Source organism: Manis javanica, chromosome 8 (assembly GCF_040802235.1).
Source record: "Manis javanica isolate MJ-LG chromosome 8, MJ_LKY, whole genome shotgun sequence".
Classification (NCBI taxonomy): Eukaryota; Metazoa; Chordata; class Mammalia; order Pholidota; family Manidae; genus Manis; species Manis javanica.
In genome coordinates, this window is record NC_133163.1 from 19,913,931 (window position 1) to 19,938,844 (window position 24,914).

The following is a 24,914-nucleotide window of genomic DNA, read 5'->3' on the forward strand; positions in this document are numbered from 1 at the left end:
TTTGCTAAAATTGCAAAATTTTCTGCTAAAAATTAGTATATATTTATTTACTGTGTTATAAAGAAACCCTGACTACCAAAGATCACATGCTTCTAAAATATTAAATTGTATTCCAAACCCTTACATCAAGATGAAATCATAACTGCTATAAAGACAATTTATAAAAGACATTACTAGGGATTAATAATTCACTTTTGAAAATATAAGGTAAATATTTAAAAGGAAAAGTATACTTTTAATTATTTTATCATCTTTTCGAGCAAAAAATTCCAGGCAATGATTTTGAATTTTTTAAATTGTTTATAGTACCTACTAAAACTACTTACCTGGTTTAAATTTGTTAATTCTATAAGGCAATACAAGGATAGTACCTCATTTGAAATAACAAAATACAATTATGAAGTAATAATTATTGTCCTCTTTCTTAGAAAAAATAATGATTATAGTCTACTCCAACATTTTCTTTTTAAAATTAAGTATGTTAGGAGAATCTGCATTTACATGAAATGTTGTGTGGGGAATATCTGATAGTTCTCTATTATTTTCATTAATAGGGCTACTGTCAATAGTTTCAATTATTTCAGAATAGTATAGCATATTATTTTCTTAAGCCTATGTTCCTGTGGTCTGTGTTTACCAGATGCGTTTATAACAGAAGACAGTGGTACTCCCTCTTACAAATTGCCACAGAAACATGCATAAATTGCACAGCCAAATGAAAAGAAATTATCAGAAATGGGGGTTGGAGGGGAGTTTCTTTTGTCATTCTTAATGGTGTTTTAGAGGAATAGAGCCACGGACAAAATTCTTTGATCCATTTTCCCTTTTGAACTTGGACCTTGTGGATGAAAACTTACAGCTAGAAATCAACATAATGATATAGTTAAGGAATATTTCTTGGCCTTTCATAAACAAAAATAATGTAATAATTAACAAATTCACATATATCACTAAAGATTATCAACAGATATATTTTCCCCTTTGTGAGGCCTTATCCTAAACCATTGAAGTAAGCATTTTTGCTTCTCAGCCTTTTCATTTTATATATTAATTTGATCTTTTTTGGACTCTGGGAATCTTTTTATTTTAATTGCATGTTCTATTGTGAAGCCTTTACTTTCATTTATAATGAACTACATTTTTAAGAGTACAAGGAAGGCTCTGAGGAAGAAGAGACGAATAGGCTCATTGCTGCTGGTTGAAAAGCTTTATGGGGCACACATTTCTAAGACAAGGGCAGATTATTTTCCTATAACAGCCTCAATGTTTCATGTTCTACATTCAACTCCAGAAGACTGGAAAGCTAAAAGTCCTGCAGGCCCCAAACAAACAGCAGAGAGAAAGTTCTAAAGGAAAGTACTCATTATTCTTTTTGCTTCTCCTGTTTATTTCACTGAAAAGAAAGCAAGCCACTCCATTCTCTGGAGAAGAGCTCACAGTTGTATGTAAACACAGAGCTTGAAGACTAAAAAATGGACGATTTTTCTTCACTTTGACTTCACTTTGACTGTTCAAAGTCAGTGCTTGAACAGGACTTAATTATCTCTTAGGATTTGGCACGTTGAGGATGTGGATTGACTTCTGGTCTGGACAGCCTAAAAGATAAAATTCAACCTCTTTGAAATCTAGATTAAGTTAAACTGCTTGCTTCAATTCTTAAGGTAATTCATGGCAGAGTGAGGTCTAGAACTATGGTCTGTCATTACCGCATAATCGTTAATAATAACACTTCACTTATTTTGCTTCAAGGCCCAAGAAGGATCAAGTGAAAGAGTGAGAAAGAGAGAAAAAGAGAAAAATCCAGAAAGTATGCCTGACACATTAGCAGGATAACAATAGTTATCTATTTGTTCATTGGGAAATTTCTGTAAAGCTCCTACACAGTTAGGCAGTACAATAGGTGGTGAGGACAAGGAAATACATCAGATCCCTGACTTGAGTAGCTCTTTATTCTTGGGGGTTGGTAATACAACGGGAGGAATGTTTTTGCAATGGGTTTACTTAGGAGGAAATGAGCATAGTTAAGTTTCTTTTGGACAGTTCTTACTTCTGGTTCCCAAACAGAATTCCTACTAGCTTGTCTGCATAGGACCAACTGGGGGGGCCATCAGGCCATACATGCACTTATAAACCTTTTTAGTCTTGGTTAGGAGATAAACAGTTGAACACTTTATCTTCCATATTTTCAGGCCCCTTAGACAAATCAACATTACTGTTACAGTGTTCTTTCTACACAGAGTTTAAATAATATGCCTAAAGTCATCAAATTTATCAGTGACAAAATGATAAACGGAACCCACATAATCTGACCACTGGCTCTGTGCTCTTCCCGTGACAATCTCCTGATCTCAGGCTGGTGGTAATGCCTCCTAGTGCACTATCTTCTTTTTTAACATAATAAAAATAAATTTAGTGAATTACAGCTATGTGATTCAATGATATCTATTTATTTGGGGCATATTTTACCGAGTTTCTGTGTTAAGTATTTTATAATATTTACCTCAACTTCATTATTAAAATGGCTCTGAAAATACACATAAATTCTTTCACATGACAGTTCAGAGAATTCAGGGTTATAGAAATTATATAATTTACTAGTTGCCTGCCTTTGACTAACTAATGGAGTTGGAAGTTCAGATTTCGGTCAGTTCAAAGACAAAGGCTGTGCTCAAAAACAAAACAAAAAAACTGCAATTATTTTAGTTCTTTTCCCATGTCAAACACTAGTGTCATCTGTAAAAGTCACACCATTGTAAAACATTGCAAAACACCACTCTACACATTATCTTTCACACAAAAGACTAACAGAGGATAGCAAGTAACTTATTAAATGAGGTGAACAAAGAACAGAGCAGAAGATGAAAAACGAATTCACAACCTCAGTGGTCAAGAGAGCTTGTGTCAGGGAGCACAGGAGACAGGCAAGGAGGAAGGCAGAAGTGCCAAATGGTGGGCGATGCTCCTGTTCCTGTCATGGTGAGAGGGTTTAGCTATGATCATTGGTCCAGAGTAGAACACATCTGGGGAGACCTTTAATTTATTACCTCATATTTAACTTATTCCTAGTGCTCAATAAAAAAAGATACTTTTTGTGATAGACCTTGAAAATAAAAGGTGAGTCAATGGAAATGAGGTTGTCATAGGGCTCCAGACTTTTCTACAGTGAATCAGGGAAACCCAGATTCTGTGCTGCTGACATGCTCTGGGGATTTGTTGGGTTTGACAAGGAATTTTATTGTGACTGTCATCGACTATTGTGAACAGAGAGTTTACAGAGCAGCCAAGCTCCCGTGTCACTCTCCCTCTTTTAGTGTCTAGTCTAGTGCCACCTGGGAAACACAGCCTGTGAGTTATCATTATTAAAATGTATAACTTAAATCTTTTATATCTGCCTGAAAGGTAAGCCTCAGTCCCGGAGACACATAACTTCCATGTTTGCAGTCCTGCCCTTTGCCAGCAAGCGTCCATTCACACTTTGTTTCATGTTGGTGCATCTGCACAGAACCTAAGACAGAGAGGAAGGAAGACTTTCTAACGTTCACCACCTTCCAAAGCCAAAGAAAGAAGATGCAGGCAACTGGGTTCAAAGTTTACATCTCCACAAACATTAACAGCCATTGATGCACGATGCCCTTCAATTTACCTAGAATATTTGGTGATGTGGAGACACGACGAGGCTGTTTCAGTGTAGGTACCTGCTCCTTATTAGAACAAGCAATGAAGAAGGCCAGGCTTAGTCCCAACCTCAGCATTAACTTTTATCTGCTGCACAGACAGATACCACTGTCTTACCATAATACTCCCAATCCCTTCCCATTTACAAACACACACACACACACACACACACAGAGTTCTCCAACAAGGACAAGAGTACAACAAATTCGTAAATGTCTGGTTTGACTATACTAGATGTAAAATATAAGAAGAAGAACAGCAAAATGAAAATCAACCTCAGTTATTTATACATCTAAGCGTGCAGCTAAACATTATATAAATGTTTCTCATATGTTCTGTACAATATCTCCACAAGGGCACCATTCAAAACCTCAAGTTATACCAAGTGATTTATTGAATGTCATGTTGTTGGTAATGACACAGCCAGATTAAAATTCAATGTAGATTATTTCCAATGTCCATATTCTTCCGCCTCATACCATGTTGCCTCTAGGAATGCCCAGTCTGCTAATGGGGATTACAATGTGACCATCTTAAGAAATGAAGAAAGTCATTGATGAGCGATAGCTACAAAGGAAACTCACAGTCTTATGAAAGAGTGATTAAATGGTTATTTGACCTTGCAAAGATTGAGCATCAAGCAACTTTGATGTATGAAAGAAAATAGGGAGTTACAGAGGAGAAAGGGACAAAGTTCTCTTTAAAACATTGTGTTTACTGATTTTTGAGACATTTCTTGATAGGAAGTGCAACAGGTAAAGTAGATTATTGAGATTTGAATACCACAGCACATGGGTAAAGTCGAATGAAGAGCATTCAATGAAAAAACAAACTCACTACATTGAAGAAAAAAAAACTTATTTGAGGACATGAAGATGTGTGACTCTGTTCTTACAAGTGCATACGTCTTACATGTAGCATGAGAGGTCTCTAAATTCTAGGGCAGATGTGTCAACTGAGATTCTTGTATTTGGGATTGTATGTGTTATTGTTAATACTCAATACACTGTGAGAGGATCAGAGCTCCAGGGCAGGAGCAAAGTACTAGGCTGATAACAAAACAGAGTGGAAGGCTTGTCTAAATGGGGAGAGGAAGGGATGCTCAGAAATAAGCAGAGATCACGGTGGTCTTATGCGATCCAAGAGAAGTAAAAGCAGAGAGGCAATGGTGAACACTGGCTGATGCAAACTATAGGTCTAGAAAGATATGACTTGAGCCCATGGAACTTGAGATTCAGAGGCCATGCCAATCTCAATGAGAAGAGTTTCAGGGCAAACACAAAGGCCAGATTGCAAGGTGTGGTCAGTAGAAAAGTAAGAGAGGAGAAACTCTGTGTGCAGGAAACTTTAGTAAAGTTTAGATAAAAATGAATGAGATATATGACAGTAGCTACACATGATATGGTATCCAGGAAAAGGAGAGGAAAAGAGAAGAGAGAGAGAGAGAGAAGAGAGAAAGGACGTAATTAATGCAGCAAAGTGTCCCCTACTAAACTGTGGATCATAAAAGCATATCTGATTTTGCATAAAAGCATAACTTGATATGAGAAGTTTAAATGACTGTTGTGTCAGCAAGAGCCTGAGTTTTTCTCATGAACTTAGTGGGTCTTGCCCTTATCTCTCTAAGCATCCCATTTGGTGCACAAGCTGAAAACTTAGTTTCCAGTATTTGGCATGCCTTGCTTAATTAACCAACCTGTGCCCTGAGGAGGTTAATGGATGTCTATACAAAGTGCACCTGAAATTAGAGCATCAGAGTTGTGCGGAGCAGTGAAAGGAATATCTGAACATGGCAACTAATCTTTTAGTCTATCACCATATTTTATTTTCTGAAATTGTCCTAAATGCTTCAGGGTACTCTTTGATGAGGCCAAGAAATGAACCTGATACTTTGGAAATCTTCTCTGCTTAGTATGGAGCAGATGATTACCAGCCACAAGAAAAGGCAGAACTGAAAAACACCTGATTAGTATTCCAAAAACAAGAAATAAGCTGCCCTGGAAGGCAGAGAAGGGACTGGGAATATGAACCTGTGGATGATGTCCAGATTTAATTTGTTGCATTTTACAAGTTAAATTCTGATCTTCCTCATGACCAGCTCCCTAGACAGAGAGGCAGATGTATAGCCTTTAATGACTGACAGGATTCGGGGTCGACTTTCTGGCTTCAGTTTAGACTATTAGGGCCATAGTGTTTGAAGCTACAGAGGGGAGATGCTAAACATAAAACTTGAACTTCATTCTCATTTTCCACATTTTGAAAGAGCCAAAGGAGTGCAGAGAAAGGCATTAAATGAGAAACCCATGATACATGAAAGAACCTGTCACCCACCTTATTCATTTGTTCTCCTCAACAACTTTGTGAGGCCTATGGCTTCAACTCTACTTTGGAAAATAAGAATATAGAAGGATACCCATGATGATGGTTTAAATAGTTTCCTCTCCTGACCTGCTAGTTCTTTCTTATGATTTCACCTTCTTTCCTTATCCCATGAATGGTGGTATTCCCCTGGAGGTCTCTGGTTCTCTTCTCATTCTAACCTCTTTAGTACAGCTTAGTTCTATAGCTTCAAATTCCATAAATATGCTAATGATTCCCAAACCTGATCAGCTGATCTCTAGACATTTCTACCCAGATAGCTCAAAGATTTAACATCTGTGAAAGTTAATTGGTCATATTTGCTACCAACTCCTCCCTCCCCCTGTATTCCTGTGATCACTTCCATCCACTTAGCTCTCCATTTTGACTTCTCTCTTTCCAGCAGGCTCTTCTGCCATCTAACCACTGAGGTATATTGCTCTTAATCTCAATATTCCATAAGTCCATCTCTACCTCCTTGCTCTAGACCATTGTCCTTTCCTGGTCCCCTGCCCCAGCTTGCCCTTTGCTTCTTTTTTCTACCTTTGATTAATTTCTTACACTGAAATCAGAGTCATCTTCCTGAAATGTAGACCTTATCAGGTCACTCTTTCATCAGAAGTTTTCAGAGATCCTGATTAGCCTCATAATCAATCCAAAACTGGTCAATGTAGGACACAAGGCCCTTCATGATGTGACTCTTGTTCACCTCTCCAGATTCATTTATGTCCCTCTGAAACTGCTCTCTCCCCCTCTTCAGCACACTATTCCCACCTACACATGTCATTCTCTTAGTCGTCTCTAAGTGGGAACACCTGGTAGGCCCTTCACCGAGGTGATTCTTTCTCCATTTCTGCCCTGGGTTAGTAACTACCACTCGCCCTTCAGGATTCAGCTCTGTCATTTCTTCCACCCTGAAGCCTTCCCTGGGTGTGGTTGTTCTACAAAGGTCTTACATGGCATGTAACTCTATCATAGGCAGCACTTAAAACCCAGAAAAAGGAATAAAAATTTCCTTTTTATCTCTCTGAGCTCCTTTGGGTTTAGGTGGCTTGCCTAAGACAACAAAATCAGTAAGCAGCAGAATCAAAATCCAAATTCTGTTCCACCCTCTCTCCACTGGGTCACACTGCTTGAATGCAACCCTATGGTGTTCAGCAACGTAGCATGCTAACTTCTTTGTAAAAAGAAGTATGGAGATATTCCCATGCATGTTAGTGCCTATTTTACCGTATATTTCATCACCATAAGCACCAAAATGATTTGAGTAATTACTCTGTGATATTCTGTTAACTGCCCCCCTGCCATATGAACTGACATATATACACCTAGTTTTGTGCTGGTCCCAGCCTATCGATAACTAGTGTTGCAACTAGACTGGCCTTTTGGTTCTTCAACAATAATCATCAGAAAACTTTGAAAAAAAATTTATTACCCACAAGTCCTTGAAAGCAAACTGACCACCTGGGGCCACACAGTGAGGTCCCAGGTAGAGAAAGAGAGAGAGAAGGACTGAGGTAGAGGGTGGGGGGCCTAGGTCTCCTCCAACTCACTCTTCATTGGTGAATTTAAAACATAAGAGTGGGAATTTTAAGTTCAGGTAGAGAAAAAAACAAGCGTTCCAAATGGTTGGTTAATAAAACTAGCAAAGATCCCCCAGACAAAAGAGCCCAGAATGGGGGTGGGGTGATTGGGGAGGGTGGTGACAGAGGTTAGAGGCTGGGGGATGTGCCTGGCTCTTTAGTCCTGTGGGGCAAAATGTTTATTTGACATAGCCATCTTGGAAGTGGGCGCCTCTAAGGATGGATGCCTCTGCAATCAAAGCTTAAGTTAGGCACTTGCATTACAGAAAAAGAAGAAACTGCCAGTGCTTTTGCTACACACCTAAAATCTTTCAGGAAACTTTAGAACCCTGGTTCCCAAACTTGGCTGCATATTGAAATTGCCTGAGGAGTTTAAAAAAAATACTGATACTAGGGCTCCACCCCCAGAAATTCTGACTAATATTAAGTATGCAGTATTGCCTAGGCACCAGGATTTTTTTTCAAAACATATAAGATCATTCTAATATGCTGTGGTATTTGAGAACCACTGGCTCTGAAAAGATTTAGCTTATGGTCTCTTTTTGAAGATGAGGCAAGTGTAGAGAGATGAAAGGTGCCTGAGCTTAAACGATATAGTTCACATGAATAACTGGTCACATATGACTGATTCCTGAATTGAAGATTGGCTGCCCATGCAGATGAAATTAGGTATGGCTTCGGGACTCTGTCCCCACAATAATGCTGCTAGACCGAAGGAAAGAGAAAAGCCTTCTCTTTCTTGGATGCCATAGCTTTCCTCTGCTGCTCAGTAAAATAGCACTATTCTCCATTTGTATGACACTTTTGATAAATAAATTTTTTCAGATCGATTTCATAAGGTATCTTTATTAAGTACTTTTGTTAGGTACTTTCAGATCTATTATATAATTTTTCTACAACTATGAGTGTTTATTTATTGATAACTTTTAAAAAATTGTAACCAGCAGCAAGCAGTGATTTAGAATTTTAGGCTAATAAACATCAGTAAGAAAATTATTCAGGAAATCTAAGTCTAGACTTGAATGTAATTCATGAGATTAAGAAGAGGGTCTTTGGAATTCACTGTTGAGTTTAAGTCTCCACCCTTGCACACATGAGCTGTACAGTACTGGGCAAGTTACTGGGCTTTTCTCTGTTTAGTTTTTATGGAGATGATAATAATTATACTACCTATGGAGATGAATACTTTGTCTCACAAATATACGATACCTGTGTGTGTGGCATATTGATGATATGAAAGAGGGAGTGACCACTACTATTTGGCTAGAGGATACTTGTTAGAAAAGATTTTTTTGAAGAAAGAAAGAAGGTTCATTGAGTTTTAAGAGAGTTGATATTCTGTAGGGTTTGTATGGCCATATTTTTGTAAGTGAAGAAATCAAGACTAGAGAAGTTAAGTCCCATGTATAAAATCAACCCATTTGTGGTTTTAGAGCTGAGCTGATATTAGACTCAGTCCCCTCTGTAATGTCCTTGTTTAGTTAGGCTTAACACTCAGAATGTAGCACAGATCTCCTTTCATTCAAGCTCTCATCAACATCAAAAATTTCAGCTGTATGACACTTCTTCCCAATCTGGGTTGAAAAATTTTCACCAGCCCAGCACATCCAAATGGTGCCAACTCTCCTGACTGCAACTTCCAGTGCTGAGGCCACTAAGAATTGGAATCACCCCCTGGAAATAAATCAGAGATAGGACTAAAAGGCCAAGTAATAGAATACACATTCCGAGTAGTCCCTCTGAATGAAGGCAACAAGTACAGGTTGCTCTAGGCACATGCTTTTGCACTGTAAGGAACAACTCAATCTTTTTCCTCCCCAGAGTCTGAGAGTCATAACATCATCTTCCTTTGTGGCGAAGAGAACTCTGCTGGGTTTGCATGCTGTCCAGTAGTATAACCGTGGACAATTCTCCTAAATATTCCTGCCATAATTTCTTCATCTGCAAAATGGATGGATTCCAGCTCTTTTGTAGGGTCAATGTGAGGATTTAATATGATAGAGCAAGCAAAATATTTTGTCCTCTATGAAAATTCTATATTTGTACCTTTAATCCTGCTCTCATGCAAAGTACAGCAGCTGATTATTCCAGGGCAGATTGGAGACCATACATGATTCTTCGTACATGAAGGGCAAACATTTCTGCTCCAGGGATATCCAATGATATGCATTCTCTTCAACTTTTCACCCTGTCCTCATATTGGAGCTAGTTAATGGTAAATCCTTGGTCACAGGAGGTGCTGGATGAGTACCAATTAAGAATTCATTCCTTTTCATTCTTTCTACTCTGAAAAAACATTATCTTCTTGGCTTTATGGATAAAAATTTTTTTCAGAGTAAATAGGAAGCTAGTAAGAAAAACAGAACAGATGCTGAGCAGTGAGAAGGCCAACCAAAAGAATTTTGGAAATCTTTAAAAAGATCTAGAATATAGAAGAAATTTCTAATGGGTTCCCAGGCTCCCATTTTCTGTTCTCAATTAGTTAATGCATTTCATTCTTTCATCAATTACAGCCCATAAAGAGGCTGCTATTACTTCCCATCAGGTCTGCTTTTCCTCTCATGGAGTAGGATCCCAGAGGGGAGAATAAAACAAAAAAATTGCTTCTCAGAAACATAGGATGAATATGCTCTGAGAAATGCCACATGCAGCAAAGCTTCCTCTTCAAAGAGGGAAAAAAAAAGAAATCATTACCTACATATTCAGAGTTTGAGACCAAGTTGTAAATCAGCCGATGGCAGACAGCCTCACGGGAGGATAAGTAGCTTCATCATTTCAATGGCCATCTTTTTTTGTTCATTTTTAGCAATGCCCATCTCACTATATAGCCCATTCTTTTTATTGTTTACTTTGATTTTGAAATATAAGTTAAACTTACAAGTTAAGAATCAAAACACATAGCTCTACATGGAAAAAGAGTAAAACACCAGAAAAACACTCTCCTGAGACATGGGCTTTCTTGCCTTAAAAGCCAAGTCTTAGGTCAAATACTAGTAAGCAACTAAACATGGACTATTTGAATGCCTTTCCTTTAAGGGACCACCAGGGGTTTGGGTGTTTTGGAGGCTATAAACACAAATATCTTCTTATCTTCATAATGAAAAGAATGAAAAGAAAAAAAAAAGTTCACATAAGGGACCCAGCTCTGTGTACAGAATATACACAGAAAGTTCTAGAATAATTTTTTTTAAAGCACAAGTCATCTGAGTATTTTCAGTCCCACAATGCCTGGTGTGTTATTTCTGCTCCCTCAGTCTTTTCCACCTCCTGTCCCTCAATTGGTCCTTCTCATCTTTTAACTCACATCCTCACCAAATAGTGCCTTTCTCATGATCCGCATAGGTCCCCAACTCTAATCTTCTAAACTGCCACCTGGCTATCTCTCCCAGCACATGAATTGGACAGTCCTGGTTCCTCCCCTTTTGATGGTACCTATTTCCTTCCTAAACTGTATCATGCCCACCTTTCCTCACTAACTTCACCTGCACCAACTGGCCTTTGCACAGATAAGGTCATGCCTATGCTTGGGACATCATCACAGGGGCTATTCCTTACAATTTCAACTTTATGCCATATCCTCAAGTTATTTGTCCAAGTTTGGCCTACATTTCTCAAAGATTTAGAAGAAAAGAAGGATGAAAAGCTTATTTTTTTAAAAGAATTATTTTACTGTGTGCATTGCAAATGTTAAATTCCCTGCTTCCTTCACATCATAAGTTGCTACCACTTCTCTCCCTTCCCCTCCCCTCCCCTCCCCTCCTCTCCTCTCATCTCATCTCTTCTCCTGGACTCATTCAAACTAGGTTCCATTCTCACCACAGATCACAATTCCTGGGTAAATATTTTGCCTCCTTTAAGGATCTCTTTTTCTCCTTATGAAACCTCTTTCTATAGAGCCCTGTCTTCATATACTATAACACAATGTTTTCAAATTTCCTCTTCTAGGCGAAATCACTATACCTTTCACTAAATAGAACTTGTTTTCCTATCTCTTCTGGTTGTGCTATGATTTTGCTAAATAAGTTTAAACAAGTCATCTAACATATATGTTTCCATGTGTCTCTTCCACATACAAGAGTAAATGCATATGAAGGTTCTTTATAAATGTTAATTTGTAGTATTATAAATGCTAATTCTGAATCATCTTCTATGCAGCCTGTTCTGAGGCAATCTTGTTATTGTTCGGGTCAGGATTAAGAAGCCTGATAAAGTTCTATTCAAACAGGGAACACCTGGTCCAAACAGATCCTCTACTTAAGAGGTTGAGGTAGGAAATAGCGAAAATCAGGCAGTTTGCGTGAAAGACAGGAAAAGCAAAATAATCATGAAGTAAACACAGGCCAGAGAGTCCACATGAACCATTAGTGAGCCAAAAACTTAGTAAACCAAAGTTATAATTACTTGGAAGCTATAAAGAAGTACATAAACTCAACTAGAAACAAGAAGACTTAGAAGACAAAGAAAATGGATCAAGATAATATCTCACTTAAATTCATGGTATTATGCTGGACGGTTTCTATTTCCAAATACACTTTTCAAATTCTACTGACCTACTTCGTTTCCAGAGACACAAAGCACCAGAGCTGCTTTGACTTTTGTCTCCTGGTTGGGCTTCATCCTCACAAGGGTGGGTATGAGACCAGATGAAGATGAAGAAAGGTATTAGGGACTGTATTCCATGAGCTTTCTCTCTGCAAAGTTGCAGTGTAGCAGTTGCTACGAAGGACCATGACACCAGATGGGAAGCGTACTATGATAGCCACAGGTCTTGCTGGACTTCAGTAACCACTCTCTACCTGGGTCCCTGAGGGGGGCAACGGCTTCCACTCTTTCTAACCCCAGAATGTCACCATCTCTTATCAGTTTTCTTTACCCTTCTTTAATGCTCCCTTGAAGAAATTCTTCTTAACTAACACTTTTAAATATGTCATCTGTTTCCTTTCTGAAACCAGTATTAACAGAATAGATTTGCAGACATTCACTGCTAAGACACCTGGGGTCGAGAAGGACTCTGTGGTGTTGGTTCTGCTCTCTGCAGTTCAACTTTCTTTCCTCCTTTAGCAATTGTTCATCAATCCAGTACAGTCTGGCTTCTGCCCATACTTCTCCAACGACCACGGTCTTGTCAAGGTCTCCAATGTTCTCTTTGTTACAAAATTCAGTGGACAGTCCTTTGTACTCAACTACCCAGCAGGCAGAGCTACCAGAACTCTTTCTTCATTGTCCTTCTCTCCCACACAATCATTCTGAGTCGTTACCAAACTGACACATCAAACAGTTTTACCAGGTTTACATAAAATAGTAGTTTCCTCTGCTATTTTTCCCCATTCTCTATTTCCATTTTTCTAAAACTGATGGCTTTCAATTCTTTTAAACTACCTTCCCCCATGCCATACTCTGGAATTTGTCTCCTAATTTCTAAATAATATGTTTAAAATATTCTTTTGCTTTACTTTTTTCAGTTTCAGAAAAATCTATTGACTTCTTATTAAGGAAGTTGATACTACCATAACCTCTTATATTGGTCCCTTATACCCACACACATGAATTTTTCTTTCTTTCTACTTGATCAGTTATACCATAATGTATACTTGCATCACTATGCCCTAAATATATGATTATGATTAGGTAAATATGCACCAGTGATTCATGCAGTATTTATTTTCTTTTTAAAAAATATTTTTGTCAAACTTTCTTTTTAATTGCTTTAGTTTTCTCTGGACCTGTCTTTATGTACTGTAATATACAGAATTTCCTCTCATTATTTTAAGCTTTTTTTTCCTTCTTGGTGCTATTCTTTCTAAACATCCTCATTTTATTTTATTATGATTACTAAAATGACATTATCTTGGGATATTTCTTTGCCATCACCCTGAAAATTCTTTTCCTTTTTCTCTATGTGAGATGCCAGTTTTTTAGATACTATGACTTCTATTCATGTGTCTTAGCAGAGTATCCAGTCAAAGGTTTGTGTACTTCTGAAAACAGAAGTACAGATGGCTCAATTTTTGAGCATTTGTGGCATTTTGTGCTATAAATTATCTTTCAATCTAGCTACCCTAAAGGCCTTCCATATTTCTCCTTGATCCAACTCAACCCACCATCATTTCTCCAGAAAAATCAAATAATGTCTCACATGAGAATCTTCAGTAGCTTCCCACTAGTTCGTGGCTTCTAAGTAGAAGAAAACCCAAATTATTGCATGATACAAAAAATCCTATATGATCTAGCTTTGCTTACTGCAAAACCTTATTTTATACAATTTTACTCAATCAGTCTAGCTACATCATTATTACGCCATGCTCTTTCCTGACACAAGGTCTTTGCCTGTTGTGTTCCCACTCTTTGGAGGACTCTACCAACATGTGTGTGTCCTCAACTTTAGTCTCCCCCTCTTCATCAAGACGTTTTCTGACTGCTTGCTCTGAGTATTCCACCCATCCCTAATTCCTACTTTAGTCCTTTATCTGTTCCCTATTTAGTACTTCCCTTAATTTGTAATTATTTTCTTTATTTATCTCAGGAATACAGTAAAGGGGTATTTGTATGACTCATTTAAATATATAATGTAGTTTGTATAATCTTCCTGACCAATATGTATACCAGATTATTTTCAGGAAATTGCATTGGCTCATATTACTCAGATGCTGTTATTTTCACACAATATATTGCAGTACATTTATAGGTTACTGGGAGGCATTTTTATAAATATAAACTAAACCACACTTGTCAAAATAAAAGAAAGTGTGATGAGAGTTGACTGTTTAAATTAGATATTCTCTTCACTTGAGCAGTCAGAATATTAACCTCAGGAGGTTAAAACTGGCACAGAAAGATAACTGATAGACATGAAACAATGAAGCAGGGTAAGCGAAGTGCATTTACTGAATTCATGTTATCTAAAATGTATTTCCCATACACAAATGAGAGGCAATGCAATTATCCAAAATAAAAGGCAACATCAATGAAATAGAATAAAATGATATCAGTGTTTTTCTTGCAAAAGAGAGTTCACACATTACATTTAAGTAATTATAAAACACTGTATTAGATGCTAAGATAAGCAATCCTCCTAGGGTGCCACAGACCCAGGCAGGAAGATCAACCGGGCTCTAATGAAGGGATAAGTGGAAGTTAACAGAAGAGTAAGAGCAAGATATTATTTTGGATAGAAACTTATGAAATGATCAAATCTAATGTCGACTGAGGTATATGAGGTCTAGGTACGTGAAATAAATTGGTTAATTTCCTAAAAATGTGACAGAAGTAGAACTTGGAGGAGAACTTGTCATCCTCAGGTACCAGTAGCTAGGAATCGGCTGGACAGATTTTTCCCTAGAGTTTTGAAGGTATCATGGCCCTGCCAGCACCTTGATTTCAGGCTTCTTGCCTCCAGAACTGTGGGAGAATAGATTTGTGCTGTTTTAAGCTATGCCATCTGTGGTAATTTGTTACAGCCACACTAAGAGATGAACACACTGTCCATCAACAATAGGCAAATCTTATTACCATGTCATGTGCAATGAGAGGCTATCTGATGTCCTCCCTCTATCTCCTGCCAACAAGACCAAGTCAATCCCCCATTGATGCATGTACTTCCAGTAATCACTCAACTGATCGTTCTATTTATTTTTTGGAGTATCCAACTATATCATCTGCTCTATGAGAGTAAGAATCATGCTGGTTTGTTTGTTTTTACAATTTGTAACAGTTAATTTTATGTGTTAACTTTACCATGCTAAAAGATGTCCAGATAGTAGTAGAATCATTTCTAGGTGTTTCTATGAGAGTGTTTCTGAAAGAGATTAATATTTGAATTGGTGCTGAGTAAAGAGGTTTCCCTCAACAACATGAGTGGGCCTCATCCAATCCACTGAGGACCCAAATAGTACAAAGAGGTAGAGAAGATGTGAATTTGATTTCTGCTTGAGCTGAGTCATCCATCTTTTCTTGCCATGGGACAGGTGCTTCTGGTTCTTGGGACTCAAATCAGAACTTACATCCTTGACCCACTGGTTCTTGGGCCTTCAGACTCCCAAGATTGGGACCTACACCACTGGCTCCTCTGGTGCAGAGGACTCTGGGTTTGGACTGGGACTACACCACCTTTCCTGGGCTTCCAGCTTGCATAAGGCAGATTGTGAGACTTCACATCCTTTAAAATTGCAAGAGCCAATCCTTGATAATAAATCACATTCTATAGCTATATATGCCCTATCGGTTCTGTTTCTCTGGAGAATACTGGCCAATACACCATTGTTACCCTAGATTCTAATGATGTCATGCTCATGATAGGTAGTCAATAAGTATTTGATAAATCAAACAGAAATGAAAGCAGGCAAGAAACACTGACAGACATTTCAACAATGAAGATATGTAAATGGTCAATAAACTCAGGCACAAGTACTGAACATCATTATTCATTAAGAAAAATACAAATTAAAACCACAAAGGGATATCAGTAATTACCCACCAGAAGGTTAAAATTTTAATGACAACACCAAATGTTGGCAAGAATCTAGAGCATTCAGAATGTCCTGTTCTTTGTGAGAATGTAAAATGTTAAGTAATTTTGGGAAAGGTCTGGCAGTTTCTTATAAAATTAAATATATGCCAACTCTGTGATCTAAAAATTTCATTTGTAGGTATATACTTACCTCCCCCCAAAAAACAGAAATATAGGTATACAAATATTGTTCAGCAATGTTTATAGAAGCTTTATTAATAGCCAAAGTCTAGAAATATAGTAGGTGTCCATTAACAAGACCAGGTTAATAAATAGCATATATTGCAGTTTGTTTATGCATATAAACAAACTGCAGATATGCACTTAATTAAATTCATTACTCAGCAGTGAAAAGGAATTACTGATCGACATAACATAGATAAATAAAAATATTGTCCTGAGTAAAAGAAGCCTTAAACGGAAGAGTACCTGCTATATGAGGCCATTCATACAAAGTTCTAGAACAGGTTAAACTATTCTATGTTGAAGTAAAGCAAAATAATAGTTCCCTCTGAGGTCGTGGGTGTGGGAATAGCTGGAAAGGGATCTGAGGGCACTTTCTGGATTTCAAGAAGGAATTGGTTTACACAGGTATGCATCTGTCAAAACTCAATCATACACTTAGGACTTGTGCATTTCATTGTAAAGAAATTTTACACCAATAAAAAAGGAACTGCAAACTATAAATACTGATGATGTGTTTAGATGTATAGAGCACTGATAACTGAAACTTAATTTGAAATGCACCAAAAATAAGATTAATTGATGAATGGATAGGAAAGCAGGTGAATAGATAGATACATACACAAATAGAAATAAGTAAAAGTTACTGGATTTAGAGAGCATGTATATGGGTGTTCATGGTCAGATATCCCAACTTTTCCACAGATATAAACATTTTTCATAACAAAACATTAGGGAAAACTCTATAAAATACAAAGGAGTTTTAAAAATTAGAGAATCAACTAAAAAATTTTTTTGAATTGGCAAATAAAGCCAAATATGAGACTCAAGAAATCTTAAGTAGAGTGATATGAGTCTGATTCAGGAAATCAGCCTTCTTCACGGCTGAAAAGCCTCAGGCTGAACTAGAACCCAGGACACACACCATTAAGTCTGGAGCTGTGGTGGGAGGGGGTTGGGAAGAAGCAACCATATTGTCTCACCTAAAAATCTTTGTTTGATCTTGGCTATCTACCTCCCTCCCTCATTGAACACTCAAAACCAGCAGACAATAGATGGCTTTGCTTTAGCTGAATTCTAAGTGAAAACAATTCCAGCCAGGAAGAAAAATACATCTCTGCCCCGTCAGGCTTCTCCCCAGCCCCTGTCTAGGAGAATCTGGTCATGCGTGGTACAGGGGAGAGCAGTCCTGAGGTTCGAGAGCTCCTGTCTGCAAGGAGAGACCCCTCTGCCTTAGAATTAGAAACTTGCTGCTACCTGCAGAGTAGAGTACAAGGTAGATAAATGATTACTTTCTAAGAAGGAACAGGCTGTGTGGAATACTGATCACCTTCCTGCCCTCTAAACCATGCTCACTTTGGCACGTGTTGGTTGTGCAAAGACTATGATTATAGGACTCAGGAGGGGCCATTATCAGATCTAAGTTTAGCTTTTCAAGTTGGGAACAACAAACTGTTAAGTCACCAAATCCCATTCCCTCTCCTACAAAGAGAAAGGAAAAAAAGCAGCTTTATCTGGTCGCTGCATTCACCTGTTCCTGGTGGTCAGAGAAGCATGTAATCTACAGCACAATTCTTTAATCACACAGTCGACAAATGTCTTCTGAACATTTGCAGAAATATTTGCAAAACAAACGAACAAAAACTTCTCTCTGTGCATAATAACCAATTTTCAACTTGATTTTTGTTTAAACTCCAAGTATGCCTGACCAAGCAATCAGCTATAATGGAAGGTTAATAAAGCTTTGGATTCCAACTCCAAATTCCTAAATGTAAGTCCTTGCTTAATGTTTACTAGTTTTATCTTAGAAAGGTCATTTCTACTGACGTCAGGATTTTTTTTTAAGTCTAATTTTGCAAATGTAATGTCTGTATCATTTGGGATATTAAATTTGCAAGTAGTTAAACCACCAACTCAGACTGGGTTAAACAGCTGAAGAAATTCGTTAGCTCTTAGTATTCCAAGTCCTCAGGCAGGGCTTCATCAAGCAGCTTGAATCATAGGAAGAAGACATTATTTTATTCTCTCTCTCTCTCTCTCCTCTCCCTTTCCATCATTCACGTCTCTTTTCCTAGGTTTGGCTTTTTTCTCGGCAAATTTCTGCTATCTTTATCCAACACAGTTGTCAAGGAAGGAATGCCATGAAAGAAAGGAAGGTGGTAATAATAACCACTGTGATGACTGGGTAAGGACACAACAGGAAAATCTATGATAAAGCATGTGGCAAGTGCAATACCAAACATGCTCCCCTTCTGTAACTCTCCATTCTTTAATCATATGTTGGGGATACTGACATCGTGGGACCTGCCTTCCCTCTTTGGCTTGGCCAACCGGCACTCTGGGCCTGAAACATTCACCTATACGGAAACTGAGTACCAAGCTATTCTCAGTTCCTGATTCTTTTTGTTCTTAGGAGAAAACATTCCCCTATTCCGGGTATGCAGTGAACTTCCCTGCATTGCTTAGGCTTGTCGATCATACGGCACCTAGGCAGCCCAACCAGGATTATTTGCTTGCCGTCCCCCATTTTGGAAAGGGGACTGAGTCTTTGCAATAAAAGAGGGCTGGGTGCAATCCATCCCCTTGTGCAGGTTACCGGGAGGGCCCCACTGAGAGACCTGTGTACACTATAGAATCTCATCTTGCTGAGCTCTTCTTCCTGTGAGTAGAGTGTTGTTCCAACCCATTCCTGTGTGCCGAGTCCTCCTTGGCGACTCCTAACCCACAGAAGAGCAGGGGGTTGAGGTCTGTGGGTCCTGCTTCTGGGGGTCATTGCTGTTATGATCTTTGCCATCCTCCACATGGTAAGAATCCTCAGTTGGGATGGGTAGCTAGATTTTCCTGCTTGACAATATCCAACCTGGAAAAGCATCTTTCCGGCAGTTCAGGAGAGAAAAAGAGCTGTTTCCCATGGCTCTCAGCAAACATCTATGCAGGTGTCATTGTCCACAAATGAGCCCAGTACCTGAGCCAACCAGTGGTAGGGCCACAGGAACGGGGCTTTTCAGGCCACCTGGAGCTGGTGTGAGGATCAGCTTCCCTCAGATCACGCTGGTTGAATGTGAGAAGAAATTCAGAACAAAAATTGAAGTATCATCACAAAGAGGAAAGGGGAAGGATGCCAGTGGTCCCACGGAGCTAATACCCATGACAAAGCCAAAGGGTGGTCATGGCATTATGGATTTGGACACTCTTCATAAACTCAGAACTACATATATATTTAAGGAACATATATGTTACCTCATATCAAGATAATATGAGGACCAGACACCAGAGACTAAAGAATCTATAAACTCTAGGAGTACAGAACTCTCAAGTGTTTTAAAAAAACAACAGAGAAGAAAAAGGAACAGTTTAAATTAATGGGTCTGCTAAACAAGTGTTGCTCCAGTACAAAAGCAGTGCTCTTAGGTTCCATTCTTTGTTTCCTAATTAATGATGAAAATATTTGAGGCAATTAGAGCTCTTGAGTGTGGATTAATTATCTTCGATCAACTTCAAGAGTGTTTTGCACAGTTATTTAATGTTTAAAAAGGGTTCTGAGGTTTAGGTTGTAACCGGTTTTCTGCTAGTATACATTAATTAGGACATAGAATGGAATATTATTTAGATACTAAGAAGTATATTTTCATAGGATATCTCATTGGATGGTAGAATTACCATAATACATAAATAAAAGAAAAAAAAGCCAGCTCCATGGATAACCTTGTCTTAGTTCTGTGAGATTTCATGAGATTTTCAAGGGTGTTTCTCTAGTGGAAAAAAAAGCATCTTTAAAAAATATTAAAATGCTAACGACTAATTTGTGTATAGTTGACTACTTCTTATATTTTCTGTATTTTACAAACTTTCTATAATAAGTCTTAGTATTATAATGACAGGACAAAGTAGCTTACTTAAAAAGATTAAAATGATAAAAGTTTCTCATTAAATTGGTGCAAAACAGTGTTTTCAAAGTACATTCTCTTCCTTTTGAGAGAGCTGCCTCACTTCCATGTCTATAGGATGGTTTGATAGTGGAGATCGAGGCAGTATTGCAATTCAGAAATACAAGTATCAGCAAGAGTGACCCTTTCCATGTCCCCATCCTCTTGGTGTCTCTTACTTAGCCAAGTCCAAAGTTAGGTGACATTTGCTTTTCAAAAATCCATAACAAATTTAATTTCCAAATTGTATCTCCCTTCTGTCATCCGCAACTCTCTGTGCTTTGTGCATATAACTTAAGGTTTTTTTACGTAATAATAAAAGGAGAAAAGTAAACAAAAGCATTAAATTACTAGGTACATCAAATAAATTTAATTATGGTATAGAAAGGATTTTACCTTTCCTGAATTCAGCATTTAAACATTTCTCACATTAAATACCAAATCAGGATTTCAAATGAATGCTGGGCTTCTTGAAGTCAGGAATCACACTGCTTTATTTCTGTCCAAGCAATGCTAGCACACACACTCTAAGAGTTGAGGTAGTCAGTAGATGCATGTTGAGTTGACAAGCAAATGTGTGGACTAACGAATGAATCCCAGTGTAAGTGTTTGAGATGTGTTTAAAGAAGATGTTTGTTTTATTGCTTATTTATTTATGCTATTCAGTATGCATTATAAAATATTTTCGTTACAAAAATTTGGCACATGATTATGTTAAATTTGACTATATAAATTTTTAACTTATGAACATATTTTATGGGAGTAGGCTTTGTATACAATGAGACACCTGGGAGCTCGCCCCACCCTTCTGTTCAAAGACGTCTCCATGTGCAATACAGAAATATATAGATATAAATTATCGAAGGGCTGTGAAAAAACACAACACAGTAAGACATGCACTAAGGATATCTCCTGGGGTCTAAAATAGGGTGGCAGAGAATCTATATCTATTCTCCCTTATAGTATTTGGAATCACTTCCTATGATCCAGTAAACAATGGCATTAGAATGCAGTTAAATTTAACAAAATGGATTAGATACTCAATGAATAGCCTCTTGCCTATGGTAGTAACTCAAATATTTCCTAGATTTAGTTAAGGTAGAAATCTTATGAACCATGCTAATTGCAGGAATTATTCCAGTTTCTGTGACTGATCTTGAGTCACTGATTTTTGTCAACTTTGCACAGTAAGTTTTTCTTTTTAACTTCTTTCAAGGATGAAATAATACATGACCAAAAGTGTGAGGATTTTTGGTACAGAAGGAAAACAGAATCCTCCCTGAAAAATCACAGGCAGACCTTGTCAAAGACATAACAGGTAGCAATTTCATCACTCGTTTTCCAGTAGTGGCTGTACTCCAGGAAGACACAGAACACCCTGTGCTAAGTCCTGGAAGAGAATCTGTCCCGACTTCAGAGCTGCCTGTACACTTATAAGCCTGAGTCACAGTTCTGATAAATGCTGCTAACGCAGAGTGGTATATCTTTCTGTAGCAACTTCTGGGGAACCTGTAGACACTGTTTTATTCACCCCCTTGCAATCCAACTTTAATATTCTGTCCACTGCTTAGAATCTAGGCCCCTCATTCTTTTCCTTCGTCTTCATCACGGGAGGCATACTTTCTATGTTAAGGAGCCAGACAGTGCTCTTTTCGACTCAGTACATAATAAAAGAGGGAAATAAGAAAAAAGAACTTGTCTTTGTGGACCAAGTGGTTTCAGTCGGGCTATTTTCAAAGAGATGTGAATATACTTGCTATGAACATCCCTGCACACGTATCATACACAAGATAACAAAGATGTATGACCGAAAGTGAACTTGTTGGATCATAGGCGATAGATTTTGTCAATTGAACTAGACCAGAGGTCGTTTAAACAATTTACACATTATTTGCTGTAGATGAGAATTCCCATTCTCCATATCCCACCAATACTGGGTTCAGCCCTTTTGCTTTACATCCTAAATAACACTTGGAGTTAGACTATGTAGTTTTGGCAGTACGATAAGTGTGAACTTGTGTCTCTTTGTAATTTTACTAGGTATTCCTTAGTTGCAGTGAGGTTGACCACCCTTTATATGTTTATTCTGCATCTTGAGTTCCTCTTTTGTAAAGTATTTGCCCATTTTACTATTGAATTTCTCAGGTTAAAGTTTCTAATACATGTTTATAACTCTATGATTTATAGTGATTCATGTATATCACTTAAGTACATATAAATACACACATACACACAGGAGGGAAATGTTTAGTCACAAACACATGTACAGATTGTAGTGCAAAACATTCACTTTTGGATAGACATGATGAATACTAACTTTTTACCTCAATAATCCATTTGCATTATAACGGGCATTAACATTTTAAATCAAATGAATAGGCCATTGTTCAACTTTCCCTTATGAGTACTTTATAAAAGTACCCTCAAGTCAATCCCCAAGATATTGTGCCTGAGTTTTGATATCCTATGCACTTCTGTCTTCTTTTTCTCCTTGGTGACTTTCTGCACATCACCCACCTATTCTCCTGATCAGTACATCCACTTACAAATCACCTTGTCAAGGGTGAGGAACAGTCTTCTTAGAGGTCGTAAGAGCCACAGAATGTCAAAACTGGAAGGAAATCCAGACCCAGCCTCTGCCTTTGACAGAGAAGCCCTGCATGTGTGTGCTTGTATACTGAGGGTGGTGACTGCAAGTGTTCAGAGAGTTGCCTGAGGTAACAAAGTTGGCTGTGATCAGAGACACAAAGGGACTAGACTTTTTTTTTTCTTTTCAATCTCATGCCTCTTCAAGTCGCTTGAAAATTTTTATTTTTCTTGTTTATGGTAGCTGAGTATTAGAGAGAGAGACTAGAGCTCAGAAGAGTGGGGTAAGCACTCATTCTCATCTACCATGTGGCACTGTGGCTACAGCTAGTGTTTTGTCTAACTGCCCAGAGGGCACATATGTCCTAGAAAACTCCATACTGTTTCCCAGAAAAGAGGGAAGGACTGAACTAAATTCCCATGAATGAAAATTTTTTCTTATTTTCACCACAGCAGCCAAGTCCAAATAATCCCTTTCTGACTTTTCCTGATTGATAGGTTCAAATCAACTCTATTTTCTTGTCTCTCTGCTTCTGTGACCTCTGCCTTTCACGCCTCCACCAGGCACTGAAGAATAATGAGGGTGGAGAGAAGGAGGCAGGACTCGGGTTCTAGGGTACTAGGTTCTACTTCCCTTTGCACTTCACAGGACAGCCTCGCTGTAGCATCATTAGTGCCTCTCGGAAAAGCAGCTTTACTTGGAAAAGGTATTGGCACACGGGAATGCAGAGAGCAGTCCCTGAATGCCAGTGTAATTTCAGAATGTCCAAAAATATCTACAGCCCCACAAAGACCCACCCTTCTAGGCCCTACAAAGCCACGTGTTTCAGTCCCTGGAACATTCTCCTTGACTTTTATCATCTAAGGAAAAACTGAAAGCAAGTTACAAGTAGCTGAGGAATTCAGTCTCTCTTATGATAGAGCAATTCCTCTGCCTCAGAGTAGTACATGTGTTTACAGAAATATGTAATGCAATTTTTTAAAAAAGGGATGGAAATAAGCCGTTTGATGATTAACTATGACGACTGCTGCAAGAGCAGTCTGAAAAGCTGTTCTGAAGCTAAGTCAATCTTGTGACCTGCCAGTAATGAACTCTAAAAGTGGATTTGTGAAATAGTTCTTAATACAACAGCAGTTATGTGCCAGTCAGTTATAAGTTATACATATATGTGTGTTATAAATGAAATATGTACACATGTAAATGTATACATGTTTATATACATATAAATAAACTGAGCTATATAAATTGTATGTCCATATAATATAAATTACATGTAATAATTTATATACATTTTATACATACTTATATAAATTGTATATTAAATGTACATATATTTATATAAAAATGTATATTAGTCTTCACACTAACCCTATGAAGTAGTAATTATTATCACAATTTTACAGTACAGGAAATAAGGCACAAATAAGTTAATAAATTGCTTAAGGTCACAGAACAAATAAATAGCAACCCAAATCTAAGGTACTGTTGGTCACTTCTCTGTAATTCCTCTCCAGTAGGAAAAGGGAAGGAATTATAAGTTCTTTAAAAGATTAAAATTTGTTTTGGGGATAATGTTGGAAAAATGATGCTGGACTTGTATTCAAAACATTAGCCATGCTTTTCTTTTGGAGGCAAAGATTTTTAAGGAGGTGAGTACCTTAGATCTACTTTTTGTTTGTTTGTTTTCTTACTCTTTAGTTCCAGAAATACAATGTATTTGCCATGGAGGAACTAAAAGACTAGATTTGAAGTCAGAAGATTAAGATTTAAACTCTCACCCTAACTTTGTGTAATCTGGGTCTAGTTAGTGATTTGAAACAGTCAATGTTACAGTCCACAAAATAAAGGCCCTTTCTGATTCTTGAATTTAAGACTTTCCATTGAGTGATTTCTGTGCATAAGGCACTTTCTCTGTGTCCAGCAGAACGTCTGACACCAGAAGGCAACTTGTAGAAAATGGAATAAAAAGCCTGCTGGTTAATATATTCTAATCTCTTTAAGGATGATTACTTCTTAGTCAGTTCAGGCTGCTGTAACCAAGTACAGTAAACTGGGGTCTGAAACAAAACACATTTCTCAAAGTTCTGGGGGCTGGA